We start from the raw sequence: 10507 nt of genomic DNA on the forward strand, positions 1-10507 counted from the left end.
CTTAAATAGTCGGCTCAATAATCAATTTAACAATCCTTATATCTGCTCAAATGCTGCTTAAAACAAATCATTAGAAAGAAAATTAAGCCAGCAGCCATCTATTATTTCTTATTCAGCCAAAACAGTATCTAGCCATCTCATATAACATCAAACTAAACAAGGCAATCCAACAGCTTTTCAGGGAAAATATGAATGAAAAAGAAAAGTTAAATATTGTGTGAAGGTCACCTGACTGGATAACCTTCAAGTCCATTTCAACAACTCAACTCTACCTAAAAGTGTGGCAAATACCACAAACATTCAAAAATTAAATGGATAGCAACCACCGAGGTTAGGAAACCTGCAGGTCCGAAAGCTTCAGGTACTTCATGGGAATGTATCCCACCATAAGCAACAAGAGCTGCACTTGGAGGGCATGATTTTTAAAGATGATTTTCTTGCCACAGTTACCTTTGCAGCTTGGATGGCACTGAACGCCTGTAGCTGAGCTAACAGACTGTTAACGAAGCAGAGTAGGAAGCAACAGAAACCATTTTTTATTTCTTCAAGCGGTTTTTTTTTCAGGAATTAATTCATATCTTTTGGTATTGTTAAAAAGATTTCTATGGGAAATTCAAATATACATTAAATATAATAACTGGTAAAATAAGCTCATTCTGTTCAGATTTAGACTTCCTTTTTTCTATAAGAGAAGGAAAACAGCAAAAATACTTCTTCAGGAAAACCACACCCAGGAAGAAACGGGAAAATCCTTTCACTTTCAACATGGAAACCAAAGTTTTAAGAGGAACAAAACTGCCTTTTCAAGCACCAGACACACTTACTGAAGGTGAGGTCAACCTTTGGTATCTCCAAGATTGAGAAGCGCAAATAAATATCCTGAGCTTTCACCTCCAAGGGAAGCCTCACAGCCGCACCAGCTCTAGGAGCTCCTGATAAACTGCTTTTGTTTCAAAACTTTCTGGAATTTCCCACATACCTTAATACAATTAAAAAGAGGAAAAGAAATGCACTAACAGCCCCATTTCCCGTGCTAGACCAGCTCAGGGACACTCCTATCAAACTTGCCTGTTCAGAAGGCTTCTCACTGAAACACACAGCCTAAACTAAACTCACAAGTACCCTACAAGGGACACAGAAAAAGTTTTGATACTCTGGAAGAGACTTTATTTTTCATGGCAAGAAGCAGGACAGAAAAAAAAATGAGCTTGAATGAAGCCACTTTAGAAGCTAAACCAAGCGGTAACCTTCCTAGTTCCCACTACATACGAGAAGATCAAGTGCTCTACTGCTAAGTCAAGCTCATTTTCTGCTCCCTCACTTCAGCTCTGTTCTTACCTTGCTTTTTCGTGGGTCCACATATTAGCCCTAAAACCCAGCAAACGTGGCTCACCACCACTCCCATTTGCAGAGCGTGTGCTGAACCGTGGTCCCTCCCCAGCACCTTCTCCAGGGAACATCCAGAGCAGAAATGCTGGACCCTGCTTGACATGGAAACCCTTTGCTCAAGTGAGCTTTGTTAGGCAGAATTTGCTCCTTAATCCAAATCATCTAATCGTGTCTCTCAATCTGGATCCAAACTACATGCATGCTTGCTTAAGTTTAAAAATCTTACCTGCTATTTTACATGTTCTTAAACTAATATTCCTGTGGAAAGCCCATTTGAAAAGAACTTTAATCAAATAGAAACCTTATTGTTCTCAACCTTACCAAGGTCAGCAGGAGATACATTTTAAAGCTCAAGCTAAAATGGTTTGGGGGGCGGCGGGGGCGGGGTTGGTGTTTTGCGTTTTTTTGAGTGGCTAACCTTACTGCTTAGCATTTACAGTTGCTTCAGAAAATTCTGTGTTAAGGTTTTTATTATAGTGAAACAGGGAATATATCATTCCTGAAAGAGCCAAGATTCAAGGCTTCAAAGTCTCCATCTGTACGGTAGATATTGCATGGGCAGCAACATGCAACCTGAACATCTTAATTTCCAAAAGTGCAACTTCAGACAACAATAAATTCTAACTCCTGAAAACATAGCCAAACCAATTTATTTTGTGATCAACAAGCCACATGTAATCTAGAGTCTGTAAATCAGATTTTATAAAGTGACACCAGCCAACTGGTTCCCATATCAGTGGACACCAGCTGATCTTTAACTCTACTAATACAAGCAATATAAATGAGGAAAAAAGAAAAGGTGGCATACTTGAGATAAGACACTAATTAAAAGCTCATTTCCTTTGGAATTAGCAGTGAGCTTTCTTTAGAAGGATCTCATTACCATGCATTTTATCTGTCACCTCCAATATTTCAAATTCAATATTAACATTGAAAACACAGCCAAGAAGCTATGTGCGGTTTTCAAGCAAACTTTGTTAAATATTAGCTAGATCATTACAAAGTCTTTCTTTCGTGCCACAGGTTTGCGCACCGCTTCACCCAGATTAAAAGCAAGCGCCGAGGCTCATCTATGGCTCTGTCAGCAAGTACGGCACAAAGTTCGGCGGTGAGGAGGGATTAAAAAGCCAGCAGCCCGCTTGTCACACACAGAGGAGGTGCCATGTTCTAGTGCCAACAAGACACCGTGAAGAGGCAGGAAGCAAAAAGGATGCCAAGAGGAGATGAGGTGAAAAAACAGAAACAAAAGCTGCAACTGCAGAGCACGGAGGGGGCAGTCAAGAAAATAGCGAGTGCCGATAGGAAAGCAAATTTACATTTTGTTATAGAAATGCTAAGTCAAAATCCAGCATAACTACAGAAAAGCTAACTTCGCGCTAGGCTTACTTGCATGAGCAAATAGTCCACAAATACGAGTGTTTATTCCCCAAATTTTATTTAGGAACATCAGAATTTTAGCATCAGGGAAAAAAAGGAAAATCACAAAATGGCAATATTGTAAAAGGGGAACATCTTCTGACATTTTAGGTCTGCAGCACAAGGCTAAACTGATGAGTCAACTTGCTTTGAAAACCAGCAGAAATTAGACCTTAAAGTTTTGACTGCGGCTCAGACATGAAAGCTAGGTCATTAAAAACATACCCAAATACTAAAGTAACCAGTTTAAGAAACACCGCAAGTAGATGCCTTTTAATCTTACAGCTCAATTAAATGTTCAGAGAAAGAGAGTTACTTTAAATGTAGCCTCAGTGAAACCTAACTTATTATTTCCCTTTTCTTGCCAAAAGAGCAGAGACCCTGAACAGAGAGAAGAAAACCACCAAAGACCATTAGGCAAAAAACCACAAAGCAGCAGTTTGGATTATCACCTGCTCATGCTACAACAGTACCATAGGCGACCATTGCTACTCCTGCCAAATATTATTGGGGCAGGGGGCTTTGGGGGGTTTGTTTTACACATTTTACCTATTTCTCTGCAGCAGTCACCCAAGACCTCTTGTTTACTGCAGCATATGCACTAGCCAGGGCGACTAGCGCACCTCTTGTTTTTCCAGCTGGAGTAGCATTATAGACTCCGCATTACAAATGGGAGTGCTATTGTTAAAGAATCAATTGGACAATGAAAGAGCTAAGGACACTTGTCTTACAGAAAATTACTGTCAAATGCTGCCAGACCCAGCTTTCCCTCTTTCTGGGCCACCAGCCAGATACTAATCATTTCAGGTCCCTACTAATTTTTAGCTGTGTAACACGCTGCGTGATACAAAAGGGGCAGCTTCGTCCAGGCTGTGCTATAGGATACTTTTATTGATTTTTAAAAAAAAAGAAACAGCTACCATCCCAAATGCAGACAGTGACATTATTACCTCATGAAAAGTTAAAGGACTTCCCGAGGCACCACCTGAAGGGACACGTGCCAGGATCTCCTTATTAAAGCAAGTCTTCCTACCTTATTAGAGCACAATGTCAAAAGCCATTCCACAAGCCGGGCAGACAAAATAGTCGTGGAAGTTACATCGTATCTTGGTAAGAAGAGATTTGCTTTTTTAAAAAGGTACAAAGAGCACCTGGAAAATCAAGATGCCTCTGACCTCAATTATATTTATCGATCACCAACTGTATCAGAAGGGTTAGCTGTTCACTGAAGTGAAAACAATGCCTTTAAGTAAACAAAGTGCAATATTTCACCTAGATTTCACAACTATGCCAAAGAACACCTTAGTAGGGCAAGATGCCTCTACAGATATATCAAATATTGTTAAGGCTTGTTATAACTGGCCAAGTTTAGAAGCACACGACGTCCTTAAAATCCTTTTCTGCTTGGCCAGCTCTAACTAGGAGAGCTATTAACTACTGGCAGCTCCTGTGTCTAATGGAACAAGCCAAAAGGCTCAAGATCCTAACTGTCAAAAGAATAAAAAAAAAACCCCAAACCCAAAACACTCTCACACTTTTGGGGCTGCACTCCCCTGAAGCCAACAAGCATCATGTGGAAGAACTGGAAAAATCACACTCCTGTTTGTACACTGATCCTCTTCCACTACCTGGGAAGCTGTGAGGTATTTGCCTTTGCAACATTAAAATTTTGCTTAAAGGCAGAATATATTAGCTAAAACTTTGCATTATAATACTACTATCATGCATCCTTCTTATGCTTCTCAGAATGGGCAGAAGCAGAGCAGCCCACGGATGCTCAAACCTATCTGCAACTACAGCACAAGCACATCTTATTTGTGTTCTCATGACTTTGCCTTACAATAAAATGCCCAAAATCTCTTTCATTATGAGGCATCTTCCACAGTTTCATGCGCAAGGTCTGCAGCAGCTGATCTGTATGTTGTACTCTGAAAGAAGACACAGTACACATGATCCCGGAACATACTGTTCTCATCATCCAAGTACTCACCTGCACTCATTCTAGCTCTTACAAAAACCATGGATATTATTTTAATTTTCCCCTTCCCAGAGAGCGCATTGATCAGGTTTTCTCCTCTTCACGCTGTTCAAGTGGGTGTGAATTCCAGAAGGCAAAATAAAGAGCACATATAGGCTAGGTCTCTTTCAATTCAGTCCCGTTAAGGAGAGTGACTGTTCCTGTACTAACATACCTCCAGCACAAAACCCACTTAGCTGCGGCCTTCCTAACAAAGCCGATTTCATCTTGTTACACCTGCTACAGCGCTCGCTTGGAGCACGCAGCGATCCTTCACGTAAATAGGTTTACAGGTGGCTGTTACTTTGCTGATTCCAGAAGCACCAGGAAACCTGCTGTTTGCTGGTACAGAAGCAGTTTCAGAGCTTGATTTGACAAAGTCTGATGCACCTCCAGTTCCCAGTGAAAAACTAAAGAATAAGAAAGTATTCCGAGTTGAGTTTAGCTTTATGGGCACCTGACTAAGCATCTCAGCCTTACTGTGAGTGCCTTCCTGTTGTTTTTGTTATACCCTGACATCTCAGGTACCGACACAAATGCATGCAAAACGCCTTGACAGAGCAAAAGAGCACCCACGCCTGAGCAGGGACAAGCCAGCAGCACCTGACTGGGCCACTTCAGCATTTTCCCTAGGTATATATTCAGACAAGCTACCTGAGCAGCATCTGTCATTCTGTACCGGGAGTCGGCCTCTGAAAATATTCACAACCCTCTCGTCTAGCAGAAGCTAGGTTGTACTATGTGATTAAACACGATTCCTTATTATTCGCTGAGCCTATCCAGATACCATACACAAACCGTGTCGCATCTCACCAGGTAACACCCCTGCTACACAGCTTAGGCGAAGGAGGCAGCTTTGCTTCCCCTGCGAGAAACACACCGGGTTTTACTGGGAGACCTCAGCTAGCGCAATTCCTCCTTCTAGAGTTTGGTTCACCTTGAATTGGAGGTTTTCCAGGCAGGACTCACCGCGCTGGAATCCCACCGGCTGGAAAACAGAGGGTTCCTCCGCGTATTCCTGCAAACCACAGCCCGCGCTCCTGCGTCGTCCTTACCAGGCTCAGAGAGAACTCCCAAACCCCCAATTTGGGCCGAGCACCTCCACGCATCGAGGGCGCGGGGTGAGGCCGGCTGGCCCCAGCTCCCTCCCCCAGCCCACCCCAGCAGCCCCAGGCCGCTGCGCGACACAACCCACCCTTCAGAGAGCCCTGCGGCTGCCGCTACCGGCTCCGAGGCTGCCGTTACCGGCCACCCGCTGAGGGAAGAGGGGGCCTCGAGGGGGCCCGCCTGGGGCTGAGGAGGGGGCGCGGGGCCGCACCACCTCCGGAGGGGCTGAGAGAGGCCTCCCGGGGGGAAGCGGAGGGGTGCCGGGACCCCGCGGGGCGGAGAAGCCGCGGCCGGGGGTACCGAGCGGCGGGAGACCGGGCCGGTTCCTACCTGCGGGGGCGCGGGCCTCGCTGGCGGCGGAACCCCAGCGCCGGGGAGGCGGGGGCGCACGGAGGGGCCGCGCCGCGTCCCGCCCCGCCTTCCCGCCGCGCCGCCAATGGGAGGGCGGGGGGCGGGGCGCGCCGAATGCCCTGGCCAATAGGCGCGCGGGGCGCGGGCCGCGCGGCGCGCCGTGACAGCGGCGCCGGCGGGGCGGGGAGCTGGCGGGGCGGGAGGGGCCGCTGCACCGGGGACACCGGCCCCGCGGCGGGGCCGCTCCCGCCCCCCCCCTCCCCACAGCGGGCAGCCCCCCCTAGGCCGCCCCCGCTCCGTTCCCCCTCAGCCACGGCCTCACTCCACCCCGTTCCAGCCACCGGCGCGCCCTTACCTGCGCGGTGCCGCCGACATGGGTGGCGGGCGGGGCGGGGCGGCGGGGCCTCCCGGGGAAGGGCAGCGCACAGCGGCCGCGGCGGAACCCCAGCGCCGGGGGCGGGGGGGGGGGGCGCGGGGGCGAACGGGCGGCCCGGCCCCGCCCCGCCCCGCCCCGCCCCTACTTCCCGCGAGAACGGCGGGTGTGGGCGGGGCCTGCCGCCAGCCAATGGACTGCGCGGGATCGGGAAGGCGGGCCTACCGGGTGGGAGACGCTGCCTATTGGCTGCGCGGCGCCCCGCGCCTCGGCAGCGCGCACGTGGCGGCATGGCGGCCGCGGTGGCGGCGGCCTGCTGGGCTGTCCTCCGTGTGACTGGGGTGGGGGCTTTAATTAAAATAACCTGTGAGCGTTTGCCGTTGTTTTCCTTTTAATTAAAATAGTCTGTAAGGGTTTTAGCGATCCTGTAGGTGGAGCTGTGAATTCTCTCCCTCAGGCCTGGCAGGTTTGCAGCTGCACCGTGGTTTCCCAAACAATGGCAAATGTCACCTTTTACAAATGTTACTGGACTTTTTTGTCTAGTTCTCTCTTGAAGTAAACGTAATTACTTACTACATGAACTAAATTTTACCTGTTTCTGCTCAGCGTGCAGAAATCGCTGCCTTGACCCACTGCTGTGACATTTGATGATGTGTTAGTTTGTGTGGCGCTCTCCTTCGTGTTCTCAGAGATACCCATGCCAGAGGTTTCCCTCCAGAAATAAAACTCCTCATCCCTGTGCAGGCAACAGATGCCGAATTTCCCTTCAGCCGCTTTTAGGTTTTGCCTGCAGCTTCTGTACAGCTGTTTTGCTTAGTGCCAGCAACACTTGGCCATCCAAAGGCTGGATCCTGCCCAGGTGGGTTTGCACAACCTTGCATGCTGCTTCTTGCAAAACCCTTGTTTGCATTTTGCAGCCTTGCTCCCTCTGCTCCTGCCCTTGGGGCAGGGGTTTGCTGCCCCACTCCCTTTCCCCTGCACCCATGCTCCGGCTCCGAGGGCTGCCTTTCCCCTAAGCTTAACCACCAGCTCCAAAAAGCCTTTGCCCACTGTTGGGGCTCTGACAACATGGGTAAGATCTCGGAGCAGGGAGACAAAGCTGCTCTGGGAGCAGCACGGTGCTCTCGGGCGCGTGGGCTGAGCACAGGGCCCTTTGCATGTCCCAGCTGTACAGGCTGGATTGACCCTCCCAGCCCTGTTTGTGCACCAGTTGCACGGAGGTGCCAGGCACGGGGATTCGCCCCACATCATCCAAGCCCGCCGGCCTCCAGGTCTTTTATACCACTACAGACTTCCCATGCTAAAATCCAGGTTTAGGGAGCTCCAGCTAGAAATGGTGGATTGACTTTCCACTGATTTTAAATTAACCAAGTAAGAAGAGACTCAGTGAGTGTCTTAATTACAGCATTATCTTCATTACTCATCAGCAGACCCGGGAAGGCATTTACTCGAGGCGGGGACTCGGCATTGCCGCGCCACCTTCACCGCTTTGCCTTGCAGTTGCAAAGCACAATCCTTCGGTCTTGCCTTCTCCACTGCAAATAAAAGATTGCCCCAGCACGTGGTGTGCGAGGTCTGGGAAACGAGCAGCAGTGGAAGGGGGGTGCATGTGTCACTTGGTGTGTTACTGGGGTGCACTTAAGTAAGCAAGACTGTGTATAAAAAGTGTAGAACCAGATGCTGACCTTCGGTTATGTTGCAGGAGCTGCTGAAGGTCGTGTGCTGCAGGGACCTCTCAAACGTTGGGATTCTGGTGGCTTTGCAAAGCAGGAATAGTCTTAAAAGAATTATTCTTTTAGCTTGGCCCAGAGATTGTTTCCATGGCAATAAACACACATACGCACCCCACTCCTTTGTGTAAGTTATTCGTTAGTCTTATTTGTCACACACCATGAAAACAAAATCATAGGGTAAAATGCAAAGAGATTTTAAGATAATGAAAGGTTATTGCCTTCCACTGCTCCTCTTTGTGCACAGAAGGAGCATGCGACCAGAGCCAGCAGCGCCGAGAAATTTCCATTGCAAATGAGTTCAAAATCCCACCAATGCTTTTACATACTTTGGCAGATGTAAATGTAAGGTTGAGCAGAATACATCTTTCTGCTTTCACGTAAGAAGTTCTTGAAGTGCTGTACAGGAGGTATCGTTAAATGAAAAAAAAATTGACAGTTTCCTTCATTAAAATGCAATAGTAAAAATAAGGTGTCCGGGTAAAACTTCAAGGCCCCTTTCTGCCTGCCCCACACCGTCATGACAGCACGTCAGGTATCCTGGCTTGTTTAAGTGCTGTTAGGAATCAATCCAAAAGCAAATAGTGTCCTCAAAGTGTATTGCAAAGAAATATCGCAGGTGTTCTTCCAGCATGGGATAAGGGATTTCAGCAGAGGCCCCGTCTACTGTAATGCATTTAAATAGAGCTTAAAGGATGCGGTTTGCATGCTAGCATGAAAAAATCTACATTGCAATTATTATCTTGTTCCCGATTAGCTGCTGTGCCCTGTCTGCGGAATCCTTTCTTTCCACCAGCCCAATATCAAGCTCAGTTATTCTCCCTTCAGCCTCCTCCTGCACTGGGCTCTAAGCTGATGATTCATGTATTAATATGTGGTTATTAGATGAGTCCTCTACCTCCACTGCTGCTATCTGTCTCTGGCAATGGAAGGAGGAAATGAATTCTTAAAACCTCAGGAACAAATAGTCCATGCACGGAGATCAATCCTGCTCTCACTGACGTCAATGGAAACATTTCCATCGGCTTCAATAGGGGCAGAATTAGTCCTATATATCAGATATTAACTTGATTTATAACCTCGCGAAACTCCATGTAGCTGAAGGGGGAAAGCTGTATCTGTTAAAAATAACTCGTGGGAATTAAGTGACTGTCAAAGATATTTCCCTTTCAGGGGGAAAAACAACTATTGGGGCTGTTGGCTGTGAACGGGGGGCTGCCTGTGACGTGGGGAGCATCCCAGCCCTGCTCAGCTGCTGCCCAACCTGAGACCCCCAGCTCTTCAAATGGGGCTCTAACGAGTTACTGCTCTTTAATTAACTCCTCCATCTCATCCATCTCCTCTCTTGAAAGCCGGGTGGGAGGGCAGCAGGGGGGAGCGTGGCCGCTGACGGCTGCGGCAGAGCCTCTTGCTCCCCCACTGCCGTGGGACAGTCCCCAACCCTCCTCTCTGCAGGGAATCCTCTGCTTTCAAAACAGTTTTTACTGCCCCAAAATAAGAGCTTAATTTAATTCTGAATTTACCTGTGGCCATGCACACGGTACATTGAAGCGGCTGTGCTGGGCATTAGCAGTGGGCAAGGGAGAAAAGCCCCAAATACCCTCTTCTTACCGCGGTGCTAGGGACAAATGGTGCCTGGGCTCACCACCCCCCATCCCGCTGGTGATGGGGATGGAAACAGCAACAGAGGGAGCACAAAAAAGCACCAGTCCCCTACCAACCCCACGGGCCATCTGCCCTGCTGCAAACAACCTGGGATGAAGCCAGTATCATCCCCTCCAGCTGCACCTGAGGAGGTGTCTAACATCTGGGTGCTGCTGCCTTAATTTTCAGGACCCCCCCATGCTCATGTTCGTGGTCCTACGCCCCGTGGTCCTTCCCCTGTCCCTGGCACGCCTGGCACCCGCTGCTCCCCAGTCCCTAGCTCCACCAGTTTGGGACCAGTTGTGCTGGGGACAGTAGGGGCAGGTCACATCCCCACCCTGTACAAAATTTCACACCCAGAATCCCAGCTCTGGAGCATCTCCTTCCCCTGCCCTGCCAGGCAGAGGGAACAAGAAGACCCAGAAATCACCACCGGTCCTTCATTTCCCTAATTAGAAGCCACCAGCTAATGAGATATCA

The 10507-nt window shown here is 48.5% G+C and overlaps 1 protein-coding gene and 1 long non-coding RNA gene across 6 annotated transcripts in view; one reads left to right on the forward strand and one right to left on the reverse strand.

Annotated features, from left to right (window-relative positions):
* The window catches only part of GLCE (glucuronic acid epimerase), a 54983-nt gene extending 48253 nt beyond the window's left edge, over positions 1-6730 (reverse strand). The window contains exon 1 of one of the 5 annotated variants that reach the window (XM_052808092.1): positions 6260-6341. The gene's annotated coding sequence lies outside the window, so the exon portion shown is untranslated. Of the gene's footprint in view, positions 1-1338; positions 1584-6259; positions 6344-6635 lie in introns of those variants that run through there. The other 4 variants (XM_052808088.1, XM_052808086.1, XM_052808090.1 and 1 more) reach the window with 4 other exon arrangements.
* LOC128151078 (uncharacterized) lies at positions 6568-8239 on the forward strand. The gene is made up of 3 exons (XR_008238274.1): positions 6568-6657; positions 7260-7512; positions 8084-8239. It is a non-coding gene; the product is annotated as an uncharacterized LOC128151078 (long non-coding RNA).
* The last annotated feature ends 2268 nt before the right edge of the window (positions 8240-10507 follow it).

The sequence above is a fragment of the Harpia harpyja genome, chromosome 14, assembly GCF_026419915.1.
Source record: "Harpia harpyja isolate bHarHar1 chromosome 14, bHarHar1 primary haplotype, whole genome shotgun sequence".
Classification (NCBI taxonomy): Eukaryota; Metazoa; Chordata; class Aves; order Accipitriformes; family Accipitridae; genus Harpia; species Harpia harpyja.